The following is a 21,296-nucleotide window of genomic DNA, read 5'->3' as shown; positions in this document are numbered from 1 at the left end:
AAACTCTTCGGAACGACATCTTAGATAAATAACAGGTTAAGTATTAACCTTTATTTAATGCACGTTTTGAACAGTATTCTTTGAAGGAGACGATTATATTCAAATCAATCTGTATTGACATATCAATAACATTTTTTTGTCCGAATGCACAGATTGCCACCTTTGATAATAGACGACTCATATAAACAAAGTGTTTGTATATGTGTATATTTTAAATAAATTTTATCTAGGGCCTTCCTTATACGTGGTCAAATTTTCGTAAAAGTAATATTTAGTGACGGTTGTATTTCTGGCCAGAGTGAAAGCTGTCCTCTTCCGCGAACTTGATGACTGTGAAAGTTTGAATCGACGTTGAACTTTTTCGTGTGTTTTAGGGCTTGCCTTTTAGAGATCCGACATGTTCGCGGCCACAGATAAACGTAGGTACGATACTGCGTATTTCATTTTGAGCCTTAACAAGAACAACAAAAAACTAAATTTCCCTCTAAATGGTATTACCATAACAAATATTTTACCTTTTTTTTAATTGCCTAGATGTGTGGACGAGCTCACAGCCCACCTGGTGTTAAGTGGTTACTGGAACCCATAGACATCTACAACGTAAATGCGCCACACACCTTGCGATAGAAGTTCTAAGGTCTCAGTATAGTTACAACGGCTGCCCCATCCTTCAAACCGAAACGCATTACTGCTTCACGGCAAAAATAGGCGGGGCGGTGGTACCTACCCGTGCGGACTCACAAGAGGTCCTACCACCAGTAATTACGCAAATTATAATTTTGCGGGTTTGATTTTTATTGCACGATGTTATTCCTTCACCGTGGAAGTCAATCGTGAACAATTGTTAAGTACGTATTTCATTAGAAAATTTGGTACCCGCCTGCGGGATTCGAACCTTAAATTAATTACCCGATAATCTCGAGTGAGTCATGTGTTGTGGAAAATTGTTTTGTTTTTGTTAAAGCTATGTTCAACATACTTAGAAATAATACACGGCTCGTTTATCAATTAAATATTAAGGCTGAGCTGGAATGAAAACAAACACAAATTGAAAACAAAAGTTTTGCGGTTCAGCTAAATATTTGTTCTTTATACCTAACTAGTGGCCCGCTCCGGCTCCGCTCGGGTCTTTAACAAAAATTTCAACGATGTATGACGTTGTTTTATTTTTAAGCTATTGCATAGCTTTTATCGCGGGCCTTGAGCGCGGCGACCGAATCATGAAATTCCGTAACGAAAAAAACCTAACACCCCTCACTCCATGTAGCTCGCGTTCAACACATTCACACGTTGCGCTTGTGTAGTGTTTGTGAATAAGCGCGCGGCGTGACGTCACACTGCATGCGCATCATGAAAAGTCTGCCCATCTCTCTCACGCGCGGTCTAGCTTATGAGTGTGAAGGTGACAGTTAAGGTTTTGCTTTTATTAATGTTTAATACAGCGTGGTCTTGTTTTATTATCGTTTTAATATTAAATTATCATTGTCTAATTATAATTGCATAAGTTGATAAAAAATGCTGTGCATTAGCTTTACCGCGGCAGTTCCAGAGTGCCACACGTTTTTTTTAAATAAAAGAACACTTATTACGGAATAACTACAATAGTTAGACATATACTGTCGTGACACTTTTTGTAAATAATAATGTGTTCTACAAAGTCTTAGTAAATTATTTTATTGTATCATCAATAGTTTTCGCAGGGCACGCGATGTAAAGAATATGATAGGTAACTTTTTTACACCTTGGGTTACATTATTGGAGTTTCAGTAAGGATCCCTAATTTTTTTCAAAAAATATTATAGCACATGTTACTCGGAAATAGTGTAGCTTCCAAAGAGTGAAAGAATTTTTCAAATCGGTTCAGTAGTTTCGGAGCCAATTCAATAATACAAACAAACAAAAAAACAAACAAACAAATCTTTCCTGTTTATAATATTAGTATACCTATAGATAATTAATTCGTGAATCTTAAATATGAACCAGACCACCCGAGGCTATACCATGTACTTTCAATTGTTATCATATCAAGAATTATTAGCACGATCAATACTCTAGGTAGAGCGCCTTGTGAGCCCACAGGGGTAGGTACCACCTTTCCTATTTCTATCGCGAAGCAGTAATCCGTTTGGGGCAGCCGTTATACTACAGAGCTGAGACTTTTAAGTCATGTCTCAATGCCAAGAACCATTTACATTGTTGATGTCCATGGGCCGATAGTCGTTTAGCACTTGCTGGAACTTATTACCACAATAAATACAATGCTGTCTGCAAAATTTACTGCGGGATTTTCTCTTTTGTTATTTTATGTTAAAATAGTCATCCGCTATAAGAGTGTTTTTTTTTTTGTTTTTTTTTATTCCTACCTATGCTGATAGCCTTGAGAGGCTATTTCAGCTTCGCCCTAACGTGTGTAGGTGAGCTCACGGGGCTCAAATCAGAGTGTTGCTAACACTGACCCTAGCAAGAGCAGTGCTTCGCAGAATCTACCACCGGATCGGAAACGCGACCCACTGAGAAGATCCGGCGAGAAACTCAGTGGGCTGTGTCTATGGGCTAATTCGCTTCGTCGCAAGCGACGGGTTCGACTAGGATGGTGACCGGTGCTTGTGGTACCTAAAAGTACCGTTAATGGATCGGGAAGATCTGTAATGACGTGCTTTGGGCGACGTCGACTGTTTACCATTCGGTCTACACGATCGGGTATGATAAGAGTGCGATCTTAATTATCTCCTATTGATTTAACAAGAATACTGGCTAGTCGCTCGTCCATCATGGTTATTCGTAATCATAGGTATGCGGCATAACCAAGCTTCTTTTTCAAAGAAGGACATGGCTCGGTAACCTATCTACATATATGGAATTCCTTTCCTAATTTAACTCCATAAAATAACTAAAGGCCTTTACCAACCACAACATGAGCTCTATTTCAATGGTGTTGGTATCTTCTATATCGTTCCCTCACTGCTGAGGATCGCGACCACATGTGAGTTCCACTTTGTTCGATCATGGGTGGCTTGGACCGCATGGTATAGACTACCACCAAGTGCTTCTCTTACTAGGGGTCATCCATAAATTACGTCACACGTTGATGGGGAGGGGGGTATCACCGAAATGTGACATAGTGTGACAAGGGACATGGGGTGGGTCAATAGTTTTGTGACGTCACATGTTAAAACTGAAAATAATAAAACGCGAAGAAAAAGTTTAAAAAAGTTTAAAAATCTACGAACTTGAACTATAATTATTAATAATTTAGCATTCTCGCTATGAGATTATCTCTCATGCAACGTCATTTAACTTATAATTTAACTTATAGGCATAAATTGAAAAAATGTGTGACGTCACACCAAAATGCGACAGCCTGTGACAAGGACGGGGAGAGGGGTTCAAAAGTCCTAAAATTCGTGTGACGTAATTTATGAATGGCCCCCTACATCTGACCATCTGGCTGGTGGTCTACCCGTGGCGCGTTTGCCCTCTATGCGACCCGTAATGATGAGCTTCTCTAATTGATGTCTGGGAGACCGCATGATGTGTCCGAAGAAGCTCATAACACGTACCCGGCAGATGGAAGAGAGCTTTTTTCGGATGTTTAACTCCCTTAGAATGGACTCGTTAGCTCTCGGCGAACGAGCTCACAGCCCACCTGGTATTAAGTGGTTATTGGAGCCCATAGACATCTACAACGTAAATGCGCCATCCACCTTGAGATATAAGTTCTAAAGTCTCAAGTATACTTACAACGGCTGTCTCACCTTTCAAACCGAAACGCATTACTGCTTCACGGCAGAAACAGGCAAGGTGGTGGTACCTACCCGCGCGGACTCACAAGAGGTCCTACCACCAGTAGAAACTATTTATCCTAAACTATTTATCAGCGTACTCTTGAGACATTTAATATATAGTACGCAATAAAATCAGTATTTCTGTACCCTCAATGATTCCAAACGACAAATACGTACCCGGCTGAGTTAATTTAAAATTGTTAATTTGTCAATTGAACAGCATTTCAATTAATAGCTTAGGTTCAATTAAGGAGTCGCCGTTCTGACTAGGCATAAAACTCGATTATCAAAGAGTTTTCAATTACCGTTGGCAGATTGGAGATAGATCAAATTTGATTTCGGTCTAAAGTTAGTTCGGTTTTTTTTAAATGGGTAAATTAACTCCTGTAGTAGGAGCCTGAGATCAAAAAGTGAAGGCTTGCTAACAGAATGTGGTGAAATGTGGATGTTCTGCTCCCACTCCCGAAAAGGCGCGTAAACACCTCCACCATTCGCCCCATCATCATGTACGATCAACCCATACCGTGGGCCCCGAAGGTCAAATGCTTAGACGTCACCCTCGACAGAGGGATGACATTCCGCCCCCACTTAAAGACGGTACGCGACTGAGCCGCGTTCATACTAGGACGCCTCTGTCCGATGATTTGCAAGCGAAGTAAATTGTCTCTTAGAAATAAGGTGACACTCTACAAAGCGCGCATACGCCCCGTCATGACCAATGCAAGTATAGTATTCGCTCACGCGGCCCGTACTAACTTGAAATCCCTTCAAATCCCGTTTTTGCAGGATAGCCGTCGTTCGTCAGGAACGTCGACCTTCAGGACGACCTGGACCTAGAGTCCATCAGTAAGTATCTAAAGTCGGCATCAATGCGCAATTTCGATAAAGCGGCACGACACGAGAACCCTTTCATCGTGGCCGCCGCTAACAACGGCCCGATGCAGAAAAAAAACACCTTCTCTGCCTCTGTAGCATAAATTTGGCTGGTTTAATTCTACACCATATTAGTCCATCGCGATAGTACCACCAAACAAGTGGTCTTAATAAATCTACTTTCAAATGCTTATTCTAATTTTAAATTCATAGCCATAGAGTACCTATCAGTAGTATCTATCTGGTTGAGTGTGGTAATGGCGGATATGGAGGAGAATAGTCTCACCCAGTAGGATGCCGAAGACCGGGCAAAGTGGATGAGTTTAAGTAGTAAAGCGGACCCTCGCACTAGATTGGGGAAACTCTAGGTAGAATAAGAATCAATCAATTAATCAATCAAAGTTTTATTCAACATAAATGAAAGTACATACTTGTTGAACGTCAAAAGAACTACCGCCAATTCACAAGAACTAGCCTCCGTCCTGAGAAGAATTGGCAAGAAACTCAGCGGGCATGTCTTTTTTTTATATCAGATTTTTTTTTAAATATTCCTTTTTACAAGAGGTATTTTAACGTAATAATTATTGCAATATTGAAATGCCCGGAGCGAGCAACTCATTCCTCACATTCAAGAAGAAGAAGAATATCTATCAGTTTTAGTCTAGTCTTACTAACAGAACGCATGAGTCTTTCAGACACAAAAAGTCTAACATGAATTCAATATTATATCTAACTAGCTTTTACCCGTGACTCCGTCCGCATCGAATAGTTATTTTAGCATAACGCTAAGTTTTACCCCCCACTTCATTTACGTAGAAAGTGAAAAGAATATTTACTATTAGTAGAATATTTTGAAACATTCTTTATTGGTGCTCGCTCCACTTGTATTGGTCTTACCTTATAGCCTATAGCCTTCTTCAATAAATGGGCTATGTAACACTGAAAGAATTTTTCGGACCACAATTCCTGAGATTAGCACTTTCAAACAAACAAGCTCTTCAGCTCTATAATATTAGTATAGATTTCCGAAACACAATCGGTTTTTAAGTCGAAGATCGAATAATGAAAGCTGTTAACGGTGTGGAACGAAATCGGTAACATTATTTACGAGATATTTCGCTAGATTACATTGTTTTGCATTAGAAAGTTCTGTTATGTGAACTTTTATCACCGTGTTTCGTAATATTTAAATTAAGTATTTTTGAAGTCGTCGTGGCCTAAAGGATAAGACGTCCGGTGCATTCGTTGTTGCGATGCACCGGTGTTCGAATCCCGCAGGCGGGTACCAATTTTTCGAATGAAATACGTACGCAACAAATGTTCACGATTGACTTCCACGGTGAAGGAATAACATCGTGTAATAAAAATCAAACCCGCAAAATTATAATTTGCGTAATCACTGGTGGTAGGACCTATTGTGAGTCCGCACGGGTAGGTACCACCGCCCTGCCTATTTCTGCCGTGAAGCAGTAATGCGTTTCGGTTTGAAGGGTGGGGTAGCCGTTGTAACTATACTGAGACCTTAGAACTTATATCTCAAAGTGGGTGGCGCATTTACGTTGTAGATGTCTATGTGCTCCAGTAACCACTTAACACCAGGTGGGTTGTGAGCTCGTCCACCCATATAAGCAATAAAAAAAAAAAAGTATATCTCCAGCGCGGTTTGAGTCACATCGATTTTTTTAACACTAGTTTTAATCGAGTTAAATTTAGTCTCTACATCACTTTCTTACTTGTCAACTGCTGGTAATCGATTTGTTGCTGCGTGGTTGGGTCAAAAACCCAACGAACACACTTTTATTAATTTATCTCAAGGCATTTTTTTATACAATTTTGTAGTAATAGACGAATTGTTATTTTTTTTTATTTTTTTTTTATTGCTTAGATGTGTGGACGAGCTCATAGCCCACCTGGTGTTAAGTGGTTACTGGAGCCCATAGACATCTACAACGTAAATTGCGCCACACACTTTGAGATATAGTTCTAAGGTCTCAGTATAGTCACAACGACTGCCCCACCCTTCAAACCGAAACGCATTACTGCTTCACGGCAGAAATAGGCGGGGCGGTGGTACCCACCCATGCGGACTCACAAGAGGTCCTACCACCAGTAAAAAACTGTTACTGGAGTTTTCACATTTCACAACCTTTTTACATAAGATTAAAGTTCCTATTGTATAGCGGCTGCGTTACCGTTTAAGCCAAAAGACGTGACCTTTTATTACTGGTGGTAGGACCTCTTCTGAGTCCGCCCGGGTAGGTACCCCCGCCCTGCCTATTTCTGCCGTGAAGCAGTAATGTGTTTCGGTTTGAAGGATGGGGCAGCTGTTGTAACTATACTGAGATCTTAGAACTTAAATCACTAGGTGGGTGGCAGCATTTACGTTGTAGATGTCTATGGGCTCCGGTAACCACTTAACACCAGGTGGGTTGTGAGCTCGCACACCCATGTAAGCAATGAAAAAAAATATTCGAAGATAAAGAAGACGACATCATGGTACCTACCCGTGCTGGCTTACAATTATGCCCTACCACCGGAAAATACCGGTTAGATATTGCTACTGCTCATTTTCCGGTCAATACTAAGGTGAAGAAATCTACTCGTGTTATTCCGAATACACATATACCAGATATCTTACTGGTAGCCCCAAGGGCGGATCCAGCTTTGGCACCAGGAGGGGGTCACATACTCAAATTTAGATGCGTTCGTTCCCAAACGTTTGCCATTATATAAAGTTATTATACTATATTAAATTAATTAAATATTGAAGGTATGTAGTTACATAAAATCTGTATGGTGACAAAATATATAAATAAAATCATTATATTCAATTAGTGGTCCACCTAAGTCCTGGAACCAGCTGAGGGGGTGGTCATGACCCCCATGACCCCCCCCCCTGGATCCGCCATTGGGTAGCCCGTATTTTAAGCCCGCATGGGTAGGTACCACGTGCCTGCCTATTTCGACTACGAAGCAGTGATGCGCTTTAGTTCGAACATTGTGCTGTAACGCTCAGACTTAGAGCTCATGTTCCAATGTGGGTTGCCGGTATTTAGTTTGTTCATGTCTCTGAGCTCCACCCGTCTAAGCTACATATAAAACAGTAACAATATTATAATCATCTCTTTCCTAATAGTAGGTACATAACAACTTCACCATTTGATGGGCACTTTATTAAGATAATTAAAGCTCAAAGCCCAAAAGCGTTGTTCTCAAATTAATAGAATTGTTAAATAATTAATTACATTAACAAAGTACAGGGTTACTTTCATCTTTGTTCGAATCATGGGCTTATGTTAAAAGAACAAACATTGGAGGGTTTTGTATTTATTCTAGAATCTCATGGAAAACGCAATTTTTAATTATTTTGTTTTTTGCCTTTGTACGCAGACGAGCATACGACCCACCTGACAGTAAGTGGTTACCGTTGCTCATGGACGTCGGCAATGCCAGGGGCAGAGCCAAGCCGCTGCCTACCATGTACCGCTCTATAAATGTTGCATCATTACCGAACTTAAGGCATCAAATCCAAATCCCAACTATATTGAATATTGAATTTGTATAAAAAAGTCGCTTTCTCTGTCCCTATATCTGTCTGTCCTATGTATTCTTAAATCTTTAAAACTACGCAACGGATTTTGATGCGGTTTTTTTAATAGATAGAGTGATTGAAGAGGAAGGTTTATATGTATAATAACATCCATTAAATAGTTGAGAAATCAATAATAAATTACAGTTTCCGAAGCGAAGCGAGGGCGGGTCACTAGTATTGAATATTGAAATCTTAAAAGGGTAGACACAGGTTGCCTGGTGATGTTGAAGGCACACCTTAAGGCAACAGTTTACGGGTTTTTTTTCCTAACTATGCCGATAGCCTTTAGAGGCTATTTCAGCTTCTTCTTCACGTGTAGGTGAGCTCACGGGGCTCAAACCGGTGTGTTGCTAACACTGGCCTTAGCAAGAGCAGTGCTTCGCAGAATCTACCACTGGACCGGAAACGCGACCCACTGAGAATATCCAGCGAGAAACTCAGTGTGCTTTGTCTATGGGTTAATTTACTCGTCGAGTCCTTCGTCGCAAGCGACGGATTCGGCGAGGACACTGACCGGTGCTTGAGGTACCTAAAAGCACCGTTAATGGATCGGGAGGATCCGTAATGACGTGCTTAGGGTTAGTGAGCGATATCAGGTATCGAATATAGCAGACATTCTGAAATGCTTATCATTAACTCTTCATTGAAGAATGACTAGATGTCTAGAATAAATAATTTAATAATAATAATACCCGGGTACAAATCACGTACGATCGTCCGTGATCTCTGGTTCCCATAACACACGGTTTTTTTTTTATAGCTTAGATGATTGGATGAGCTCACAGCCCACCTGATGTTAAGTGGTTACTGGAGCCCATAGACATCTACAACGTAAATGCGCCACCCACCTTGAGATATAAGTTGTAAGGTCTCAAGTATAGTTACAACGGCTGCCCCACCCTTCAAACCGAAACGCATTACTGCTTCACGGCAGAAATAGGCAGGGTGGTGGTACCTACCCATGCGGACTCACAAGAGGTCCTACCACCAGTAATAAATCCTAATTTGGGGCCAGACGACCGTGCATGATTCGTTCCCAATTAATATTATTATTCATGAACTCGAGCGAGAAAGGAGTTTATTTATTCACAAAACAAGTTGGTTTTTATAAACACAATTGCATAACCGCACGAAAGTAAAGAAAGTGAACATAAATTTTAGAGTCGTGTCGTAAATTGAACGCCAAACGTACTAAATAAGAAGTTTGCAAACGTTTTGTTACGGGTTCGTGATTTCACAGGCGATAATCGGTCAAGTGCGCTCACCGAGACTGACCTAGACATTACCATTGAAACACGAAGCGACATAGATATATTTGATAGAACCGCCAATTTAATGATGAATCATTAGCAAGCTAAATAATATAATAATAATAAGAAATAATCCCAGTAGTTGTGTCGGTGAATGGTTTGGTCCCTAAAAGCCTCTCAAAACATCTCGAGAGGCTTGGTCTCAACAAAAATTCGGTGCTGGCCCAAATGCAAAAAGCAGTCTTGCTCGACAATGCCCGTATAGTTCGCCGGTTTCTCTCCCAATAGTCCCTAACGCTCCGGCCGATTGTTGCCCACCTCGCCGGAGTGTGTCCTGCCGTCTTCCCAGGCGTGGAAGTGTTTAATACAGAATAATAATAATAATAATAAGCCTTTTATTCCATGCAAATAGTAGATTGTATATGTCGGCGCGCGCCAGGGATGGCTAAGCGGTAGTTTCCGTCATCACTCGTATTTGGTTGAACTCAGTTTATAAAAAGTCAATAAACCTTTTGAATAATAATTATTGAAACTCAACACACACAACTTTCACAATGACAGGGTAAACCGACAGTTTCGTTCCACATACCGACTGACTGACTGACTGCCAGAGACTCACTGACTGAGACGGACGCACCGTCTGATACGGACTGAATGACTGTCTGACACGGAATGCCACGACTCTGTCCACGTACCGCCATTTTAAACTGTGGCGTTACGGAGTCTACCCTACATTTTGTGATATTTATCAAAACAACATTTCATTATTTAAAATAATAGTCAAAACAACGTCTTAATATTACTAAAAGTCGTTATTTTTTTTATTTTTTTTATTTATTGCTTAGATGGATGGACGAGCTCACAGCCCACCTGGTGTTAAGTGGTTACTGGAGCCCATAGACATCTACAACGTAAATGCGCCACCCACCTCGAGATATAAGTTCTAAGGTCTCAGTATAGTTACAACGGCTGCTCCACCCTTCGAACTGAAACGCATTACTGCTTCACGGCGGAAATAGGCGGGGTGGTGGTACCTACCCGTGCGGACTCCCAAAAGGTCCTACCACCAGTGATTACGCAAATTATAATTTTGCGGGTTTGGTTTTTATTACACGATGTTATTCCTTCACCGTGGAAGTCAATCGTGAACATTTGTTGCGTACGTATTTCATTAGAAAAATTGGTACCCGCCTGCGGGATTCGAACGCCGGTGCATCGCTACATACGAATGCACCGGACGTCTTATCCTTTAGGCCACGACGACTGTAACCACGACATATACATATTTTAAATATAAATAAGAAAAGAGAAGAAGAAAAAAAGTAGTGATGTTATTACACGTGTTTCGAATGAATGAAAGTTCCGGAGTGCAAATAAATGAAAATCGCAAGCTAAATAACGATTATAAAATATCGGTATTATATTTGATAGATATCAATCTATCAACATCTATCAAATTTATCGAAATTTCATAGAAAAAAAAATCGACTTAATTCACAACTACTGCTTTTTATAAGAATAAAACTAATAAATGATATCAATATAATAAATGTATTAATAAAAAAAAAACTGTAATTTTAGTTCCACTTCCAGTCAATAACTTCACTTATAAACGTCAACCAAAGTATAATTTAAGTAAACGTTATGAAAGTAACATTAGACTGCTTTGGAACAATAATTACAAAATATTCTCTTTATTTTGCGACTATTACCTAACATATGCTTTCTTCGCGTAACAAACATAATGATAGACAAAAAGAAATTTAACTAACCGTAAAGTTACGATAGTGCAAACAAAAATTGGAGCTCATTACATTGGATCAAAAAGTCGACTAATGACAGCAATCATTAGTCGAGTCTGAATCGACTTGATAGCGAGTTCGTAACGACCCACGAGCTTGTAGTTGGGGAGTGCGCGAGCGACGATACACATCCGCATTCGACCAGCATTCGACTTCACATTCTCTTAAAGAAAACCCGTTCCTCTTAAGAATTAAAAAAAATATATTTTTAATCAAAAGCAATGCCCCAAGTGTGTTTTTAAATAACAGTGAGAATTACATTAATGTAGACGTGAACTAAGTGTACATTAAACAATTATTTAGTGTTTCTTTTACTAAACAGTGAATTTGTGCATGAAAAGTGAAATTCGTGATGCCGTAAGCCGATCTGGGCTATTTCATAAATAAAAGTAAAGAACTAGCCAACGGATCTACATTTCTTCTGTCGCAACATGGATGTTTTCAACTTAATTGGAAAGTAAGTGTTTGTTTGGGTCGTTATTAAAAATTTTTAAATGTGACATTTAGAAAGTTGTTTTTTATGTTGTTGTTTTTTTTTTGTGATGTGAATGTGACTCGTTGGATAAATTTGAATATGTTTTGTTTAAATACAAATTTGTATGTATTTGTAGGGTATTATAAAATTTCTAAATGAACCGAAAGCATATTTCTCTATATACTATTAGCTGGTTGATAAAAAACTAGACAAAGTGCATGCGAATTCTTCACCTATAAACAGACAAGTTTAAAGACAAGATCGATGTGTATGTAGAAAGTAATTGAGTAATCTCCATCCAACGTAGTGTTATAATTGAACCTAAGAATTGTTTTAACTACCAACTTAAATCGAATTAGACTTGGCTTATCCTATTTGACGAGTTAATATGTAGAATTAATCAACAATAGCGGCGGGTCTCGCACTGATAACGATAGAAAGCTATTATCACGCGTCATGTAGGTGACCCCTTGAGTTTCGCTGGCAAGTTTAACGACCGGTTTGGTAGGATTCTATGCCATGTTTGTTTGTTTTTTTTGCCAACGAATTAAGACGAAGAATGCGCCCAAATGAACTGCAGTTACGTACGCACGATCCTTTGATATTGGATTCTATGATACGTAATTCTTACGGACCGTTTGGGAATTCTGGGTCTGTGGAGGGACTTCTCTTCTCCCTGTGTTTTGTACCGTATGTTCCATGGGGAGTGCTCTGAGCTATTGTTTGAGATGATACAATCATCTTGTTTTTAGTATCGAACCGTCCGCTACCGGAGTAGAGTTCATCCATACTACCTGGAGCCACTGCGTTCAGCCGCAGTGCGCTTCCAGAGATCTTTGTTACCACGTAACATCCGGCTTTGGAATGAGCTCCCCTCCAGTTCTCCGAGCGCTATGATATATCCTTCTTCAAACGAGGCTTGTGGAGAGTACTTAACGGTAGGCAGCGACTTGGCTCTGCCCCTGGCATTGCTGAAGTCCATGGGCGACGGTAACCACTCACCACCAGGTGACCGTCGCCCTCACCTCACCTCACGAATCCCCAGGCGCGAAAGACCTTACTGAGACCCCCTTTAACGAGTGTGTGGGCCAGGTCTCGATTCGCAAACTATGGAAAACATCTGTCAAGGCTTTAATAAGCAAGAATTCCACATGACCACGACTGCTCTGCCAAGAGCAACCAATTATGATGATGATGATGAATTTACAACGTCGCGTGTTACTTGAATGGTATACGTAAAAATCAGGTATCAATTAATACTTGATGAGCCATAGAACTTAAAAGTAGGGACCACCCATTAGCCTATCTATAACTTGAGTCCTTAGAGCTGCCAATAACGAGAACTATATAATTATAATTCATTTTGGACTTGACTATGAAACAAAATTTCATATTTGGCACTGCCATTAGAAATAAATAATGTCTCGCGGTTACGCTGACTTAACACCCTAGTTTAGCAAAGGTACGAAAGGAAAAAAAAAATTAAAAAAATTGTGACCAAAATTTAATTAAAGTAAAATCAGAGGTGCTTTCATACCGAAGTGTTGGGTCTCGTAATATTATATACTGCATGGTCAAAAATATCTTTTTAATCCTTAGCAGTTCATAAAGTTGTTGATAAAAAAACACACTACCATATATCCGTTCATTTATGTTTTAAAACCCCACATAACTACATTTAGCTGATGGAAGGACCTCTTGTGAGTCCGCACGGGCATGTACCACCGTAATGCGTTTCGGTTTGAAGGATGGGGCAGCCGTTGTGACTATACTGAGACCTTAGAACTTATATCTAAGGTGGGTGTCGCATTTACGTTTTAGATGTCTATGGGCTCCGGTAACCACTTAACACCAGGTGGGCTGTGAGCTCGTCCATCCATATAAGAAAAAAAACATACATCAGACGAACAGAAACAGACAGTCCTGTCAATTATTAAACTACTAATAACTTCATTTAAAAGTACCATTCGACAAATATCTAATCGATATCTAAACTAAGCGGTAGGGAGCGGCTCGGCTCTGCCCCTGGGATTGCTCAAGTCCATGGGCGATGGTAACCACTCACCATCAGGCGGGCCGTATGCTCGTCTGCCTACAAGGGCAAAAAACTGCCTTTTATTACCACTGAATTACTGATTTGATATTTGAGACCGTCAGCACAAAAGTGGCCTGAGCTTACCATAGTTAGTATGGAGGCAATTAGGTTTGAATTTTCATAAATTTGAATTTGAGTAGGCAAAAAACAATACGCGCAAAAATAATGTTTATAAAGCTGTCTGTTATCTATGGATGAAACTATAGATAGGCCGGTTTTGCTTAAAAAAATATTATATTTTAAATAAATTCCAATATACGTCATATAAGCTTGAATATAAAAAAGTGTGGGCTAGGCCACTTTTTCGCTGATGGCCTCATTTCTACTTTTAAATTATAGAAACTGATAAAATAAAAAAATTTAGAAGTGCGAATTCCGCTATTGAATATTTGATTTTTTTATTGCTTAGATATATTATTATATAGTATGTAAATGTGGACCGGCAACCGTTTTACGTGAGAATTCTAGAATAAATACCAGTGATAATAACTATATATATAATATATACTATAATACTATAATATAATAATAATCTAATATATAAACCATAATAACTATATATTTGTAGTTGTAAATCAATATTTTCGAATATCATCATTTCTATACTAGCTCGGTGACGCTGATATGTATCTCTAGACCATCAGCTTAGGTAGGAAAAAAAGTATTCTATAAAGTTATTGTGTAATAATGTAGGTGCTGTAAGTGACGTCATTAGCGTCTCATCTTGCGTCATCACATCCCAACATACGTATTCCATCCAGCAAAACTAGACCCCTACTTTGTACAGCAAGCAGACCACAGTATGCGCAGAGAGGGTTGCTCCGTGACTCGTCCTGCCAATCCCCCATGAGGTTACGACCCAACGGCTGACATTCAGTACGTGGTCTGGCTGGCTGAGAGATCTTTCCTTTGACTATACCTCCAAACACCCGACATTGCCCGAATTACGTTCTTCACCTCGATAACAAGTATACGATGTGTTTACCCAACCTTGTATCTTTGTGCCAAATACCGTCCAAACCTATAGTTGCTTAATTCCCTAACAAACAATCATATAAACAATTTCACATTTATCAAATTAGTCTATATCTATACTAATATTATAAAGAGGAAAGATTTGTTTGTTTGTTTGTTTCGAATAGGCTCCGAAACTACTGGACCGATTTGAAAAATTATTTTTCCATTAGAAGCCGACATTGTCCCTGATGAACATAGGCTACTTTTTTTTATTTTTTTTATTTTTTTTTTTTTGTTTCATGTGTGTTTTAATGTTTCCGAAGCGAAGCGAGGGCGGGTCGCTAGTATAGAATATTCACAAGCACGAATGCAAAGCTATTAACAATTCAATGTAATTTTACAAAAAAATAAAAAACGGTCATCTTAGAAACTTCTTTTTTTTTTTTTTTTTATTTTTATGATTGAAAGATTACTGGTGGCCCGGAGGCCTTTCCAGCTTCACCAGGACAGGTGGGCGAGCAAAGGCTCAGCCAGGAGGGGGGGGATTTGCTAACAACTGCCCGAGCGCCTCCGAAGGAGACCTAACAACTCAAGAGCAATTGCTTCGCGAATGAATCTACTACCGGATCGGAATCGCGACCCACTGAGAAGATCCGGCGAGAAACTCAGCGGGCTGATGCATGGGTTAGGTTGCACGTCGACCTCTTTGTCGAGTTCGACGAGTATGGTTACCGGTGTTCCTCAGCCTGCTCCTAGTGTTAGAGCTGAAGGTATCTAATGCAAGAGTTATTGGATCTGATGGATCCGTAAGGACGTGTCTAGGGCGACGACGGTGACTTGCTCCTGCGTGATCAGGATTCGGGGAGTAATCAGCGGCGGCAACGATAAGGCGATTATCATGACGCATAGCCTTATCGAAGTAACGTTCCGACACTAACTTCATGTGTTTGCGGATCGATTCGAGGCCCAGGTCGTCGTGAAGGTCGACGTTCCTCACGAACCACGGAGCCCCGACGGCTAACCTGCAAAAGCGGGATTGTAGGGATTGGAGGGTGTCTATGTGTGTGCGGGCCGCGTGAGCGAACACCACACTCGCGTAAGTCATGACGGGCCTTATGCAAGTTTTGTAAAGTGTCACCTTGTTCCGAAGGGACATTTTACTCCGCTTACAGATCATGGGATAGAGTCTACCGAGAATAAATGCGGCACGGTCACGGACTGTTTTTATATGCGGACGGAATGTCATGGATGCATCCAGGGTTACTCCCAGGTACTTGACCTTCCTGGTCCAGGGTATAGGTTGGCCGAAGAGGGTGATCGGGGGTGTGATATTTCTCCTCCTAATGCGGGAGGAAATAAGCGGAGAGTTTCCCCTTTGAAATAACACTGCTGTGCTTTTCGCTGGGTTGATGTCTATGCGCCATTTTCGGAACCACTGTCCGAGGGTTAACGCTGCACTCTGGAGCTTACTCGCGATTAGGGACTTGTTTCTACTTGAGTAGTAAACGGTTGTGTCGTCAGCGAATAAGGCTAGCTGGGTCGGCGGCGACCGGGGAATATCATTGACAAATAAACTAAATAGGAGCGGAGAAAGAACGGAGCCTTGCGGGACTCCAGCCGTGAGTGGTCGCGGGGAGGAGCGGGTTCCCTCTACTCGATATCGAATAGAGCGGTTAGACAAGAAGTCCCGTATGATGAGCACGAGACTATCCGGTACGCCCATGTTGAAAAGTTTGAAAATCAAACCGTTGTGCCAGACTTTGTCGAACGCTTTTGCGACGTCGAAGAAGAGGGCTCCCGTGTAGATTGGTTTTGGTCGGTTAAGTCCCACGAGAATGTGCTCCGTGAGGCGGTGCACCTGTTGTACGCATGAGTGATTTGCACGGAATCCGAATTGTTCATCGATGAGAATGCCCTTTGATGAGACGAAGTCTCTGAGGCGTTTGTAGAGCAGACGCTCATACAGTTTGCCTAGAGACATGAGGAGGCTAATCGGGCGGTAGCTCGTCGGATGATTTTTTGGTTTACCGGGTTTATGTATGCCGATAACGTCCGCTTCTTTCCACACCGCGGGAAAGATACAGTTAGCCATAGCGGCATTAAAAATAGATGCCAACATCACGATGAGTTGGACGGGTAAAAGTTTAATAACACGGTTAGATATACCGTCGGAACCGGGAGCTTTGCGAGGACGTAGGTCTTTGATCAAGTCTTTAACTTCCATCGGGGTGACGGGTGGTAACGCATCCAAGGGTGGCAAGGAGGCTCTGCGTTCTACCTCACTGTCTACTAATTCTACATGAACAGGGTCCACGGATTGAGTGCTGGGCGTGCACTGGGTTTGCAATGTATCGGCCAGCAGCTCTGCTTTTTCGTCATCATCGAACGCCGCGAGTCGGCCCGAGGGGCCTACGAGGGGGGGCATAGCTACTACCGTATCCGATTTGAGAGTACGAGCTAAGCGGTAGTACGACCTTTGAGAGGGCGCGAGTCCTTCTAAGAAATCAGACCATCTGGCATCTCGGACTTCGGCGATGCGAGACTTTACGTCGCGTTGTAGGGCACGCATTCGAGTACGATTTTCCACGGTAGGATACCTATCGTAGGCGCGGATCGAGGCGTTCTTAGCTCTAAGGAGTTCCCTAATATCGTCGGGCAATTTGAAGCGGTGAAGGAAGTCCTCCGCTACAACTTGCTTCGATGACCTATCTAATGTCGAGGTGATGTGTGACGTTAAGATGTCTATGGCTTCAGCGGTATCCTGAGGAGACGGGGTAGAGTCCGGGCTAAACGGGAGCGATGGTGGATCAGATTCAGCCAGGCTAATGCCCAGCGTGTGCCAATCCACCACTGTCCTCGTGACGGGAACAGAATCGGGAGCGCGACCGAGCTTCAAAATGACGGGGCGGTGGTCTGAATCTAACTCTGAAACTACTTCGATCGAGTGTAAGCGCAGAGTAACGTTTTTTAATAACGCTATGTCGAGTATATCCGGGCGATGCGCGATATTTAGCGGGTAGTGAGTCGGGGTTAGCGGAGCGATGATATCGAAGGCGAGATCATCGACTAACCCGTCGAGCCGCCTGCCATTAGGGGTTGTGGTATGTGAGTTCCACCTGATGTGTTTACAATTTAGGTCGCCCGCCAGAATGACAGAGCTTCCCATGCCAAGTAGCGCCTCGATATCACTGCTTAGAACGATCTTATCCGGAGGAAGATAAACGGACGCGATAACGATCGGCGCGTGACCCGTCAGTGAGATTCGGCACACTGATGCTTCGATGTTAGCGAGCGCGGGAGGATCGAGCGGGACGCAGTGCAGGGCTCTTCTATAGTAAATGACGGTACCACCACCACGAGCAGTGAGCCTGTCATTCCTAACCATGTTATAGTTCGCGATTTTAGGGTCGCGACGCGCGGGCTTGAGTAGGGTCTCCTGCACTAAAAAAATGTCAATTTGATGGTCACGCAAAAAATCACAAACCTGATCACGTTGATTTGCGAGACCGTAAGCGTTAAAAAAACCTATCGTTACGGATAAGGGCTTTATTCTACTAATGTACGCCATTGATTACCGGCGGAGTGAGGGGAGGACGTACGTATTTAACGACGCGTATACGTCAGCGTATTCCTGCACAACAGCGATGAAGTGTTGTGCAGTGGAGGCGGCGCGAATGGCGTCACCCAAGGCGTTAACACGCTCAAAGTTGATCGACTGAAAAAAGTCGATCGCTAGAGCGAGATTATCGGACGCGGTCGGAGTACTGATCGCGGGGGAGGGACGAATCGCGGGGGCGGGACGAATCGCGGAGGGAGGAGCTGCAGCCGTGTTCGTGTACGGCAACGGTTTAGCCCAGGCCGAGCCGCTGGGCACCGGCGCCGGCACGAAGGCAGGCTTAGCCTTCGGCACAGAGGGTGCTGAGACTTTGATGTCTGGGCGGGAAGCTCGGAGGCGGTTTTGGCGGGCGACGCGGCGATTTATTTTTGGAGCTCGGGGGCATCCACGGTAGTTCGCGGGGTGACCCTGTGTTCGGCACAGGACGCAGCTAGGTGGTTCGGTGGCGGTTTTCTGGTCGCGAGTACAGAGGGCCGTGGCGTGATCGCCCAAACACTTAACACATCGGGGGCGCGCGTGACAGTTACGGGAAGAGTGCCCGTACAGTTGGCAGTTATGGCACTGACTAGGAGTGCCTTTTTTATGGGGGACTTCGACGGCGATACCGGAGAGCTTACAGACGGTCCGTATGTTAAAAATGTGCTTACCCTCGGGGGTAGGCTGGAGGGCGACTAGAACCATATTGTATGGCTCCCTACCGCGGCCGGTGTGCATGCGGTGCACGGAATTTACTGGTAGGCCTTGTTCTATCAGATCAGCCTTGACGAGATCAGCATCTAGCTCCTTCGGGATTCCACGTATGACAACGCGGAGTTCGCGCTCCTCCTGGAGCGTATAAGTGTGGAAGCTTATACGCTCCTTTCGGAGGTAACTTGAGAGGGCCCTATGGTCGTCGGGTGACGTTACTTTTATTTGAATCCCGTTAGCGAGATTACGGGCGCTGACAAAATTAATATTTTTGGCCTTAAGGGCCAGGGAAACTCGGTCCCAAGCTGCCTTCTCTTGAAGGATTACCGGGGGAGGGGTCTGAGTTTTAGATTGTGCCACTGGACGCGGCGACGGTGTTGCACGGACAGCGGGAGCGACGGGGGTTGGAGGGCGGGGACGCGACGCGTTCGCGGCTTTGCTTACTTTAGCGGCCGCGGAAGCTCGGGCCTCCGCAGCGCGCTTTTTACCTTTTTGGACTACTGTGAATCCATCAGTCGTGGCGGCGGGGGAAGGGTCGACCTCCATGTCCGACTCTGAATCGGATGAGGAGGGCGCGGGCGACCTGCGGGTGGGTGTTTTAGCGGGCGCAGTAGACGACGCAGGCACGACGGACGCCGTGGACGAACGCACGGAAGCAACGTAGGTCGCCGACGAACGCACGGTTGAGGCGGAAGCTGCAACGGTCGACGCAGAAGTTTTGGGCGCGAGTATCGGGGACACGGGATCGGCGGGTGTGACGGAGGCCGCGATGGACGACGCAGGAGCGACGGGAGCGACAGAGACCGCCGGCGAGTTCGCTGCGTGATGGGTCTTGAATTCTAAAAATTCTGCCGATAGCGTTGGGTACCTAAGGCGAAGAAATTCTGCAAACAGATCGACCGTGGACTCCATTATAATAGACGAGTGCCCAGGGGGGGCTGCCCCGGGACTTTAAAAACACACTCGCCTTACGGCGAGGCCCCAACAATTGTAATAATCGCAATTAATTACGGCACACAGCCGTCCGCTTGCAAACGGGCCACTAAGTTACCGAACGAATTCCTGGAATTTAGAGGTCCGCCCGCTCACAGATGGCGATGCGACGCAATTAGCACAGGTAGTCACTTCCGAGAAAAACACTTGGACGCCAGATGTGCCCCGAACCGAGGTCGGGCAATCGAACGGTCGATGAGCACGTCAGCACGCGACGGGTGCCTGAATCGGAATGGGGAAACTTCTCTACGTTGTCAAAGTGTGTTACCACTTTCTACACAAACTCATTTAAAATCGCAGCTACTTCACTAAACATTCTAAATGTCCTGTTTCTCGTTAACGAAGCATTTGGCGTTTGCGGTAATGAAGTCTTTAAGTGAAGATCTGTTCTTGAGAAATTGACTATTCATCTATACTAATATTACAAAGAGGAAACATTTGTTTGTTTGTATTGAATAGGCTCCGAAACTATAGAACCGATTTGAAAAATTCTTTCACTATTTGGAAGCTACACTATTCCCGAGTGATATAGACTATAATCTTTTTTTAAAAAAATTAGGGATCCTTACTAAAACTCCAATAATGTAACCCAAGGTGTAAAAAAAATTACCTAAAATACTCTTTACATCGCGTGCCCTGCGAAAACTATTGATGATACAATAAAATAATGTACCACGACTTTGTAGAACACATTATTGTTTATAAAAAGTGTCGCGACAGCATATGTTTAACTATTATAGTTATGCCGCAATAAGTGTTCTTTTATTTAAAAAAATAAAACAACGTCAAATATCGTTGAAATATTTGTTAAAGACCCGAGCGGAGCCGGAGCGGACCGCTTCTGTCACATAAGTATATTATTTAAACAAATTCTGCTTAAGTAGATACAGCTGACTTGCCAATTTCGGCCACGATACAGTCATGTGATTTGAAGAGCGACGTAACCTCAATACACCTCACGTCTCAAGGTGGGTACGAAAAACAGCTTGAGACATCAGATGTACCTTATGATCATGGGACATTTTGTACTTTTTTTATGATCACGTGCTGTCATTTGCGTCTTTGAGCTTCAGTAAACCCTTAACATCAGATAGTCAGTGCGTTAGTGAACACATCTTTATTAATGACTAGCTGACCCGGCAGACTTCGTAGTGCCTCAATCGATAAATCA

General features: G+C 42.8%; 1 protein-coding gene and 1 long non-coding RNA gene across 3 annotated transcripts in view; one reads left to right on the top strand and one right to left on the bottom strand.

Annotated features, from left to right (window-relative positions):
- The window catches only part of LOC134201492 (uncharacterized), a 92,796-nt gene that overhangs the window by 16,130 nt on the left and 55,370 nt on the right, over positions 1-21,296 (bottom strand). The gene's annotated exons all lie outside the window — the stretch shown is intronic.
- LOC101743499 (uncharacterized) overlaps positions 1-21,296 on the top strand; it is a 78,742-nt gene that overhangs the window by 6,862 nt on the left and 50,584 nt on the right. Inside the window, exon 1 of one of the 2 annotated variants that reach the window (XM_004926074.4) lies at positions 11,403-11,759. The exons of the other annotated variant lie outside the window; for it this stretch is intronic. The gene's annotated coding sequence lies outside the window, so the exon portion shown is untranslated. Of the gene's footprint in view, positions 1-11,402; positions 11,760-21,296 lie in introns of those variants that run through there. 2 annotated transcript variants of the gene reach the window in all.

Source organism: Bombyx mori, chromosome 26, assembly GCF_030269925.1.
Source record: "Bombyx mori chromosome 26, ASM3026992v2".
Classification (NCBI taxonomy): Eukaryota; Metazoa; Arthropoda; class Insecta; order Lepidoptera; family Bombycidae; genus Bombyx; species Bombyx mori.
Note: the sequence above shows the minus strand (reverse complement) of the source record. Positions and strands in the feature narration are given on the sequence as shown.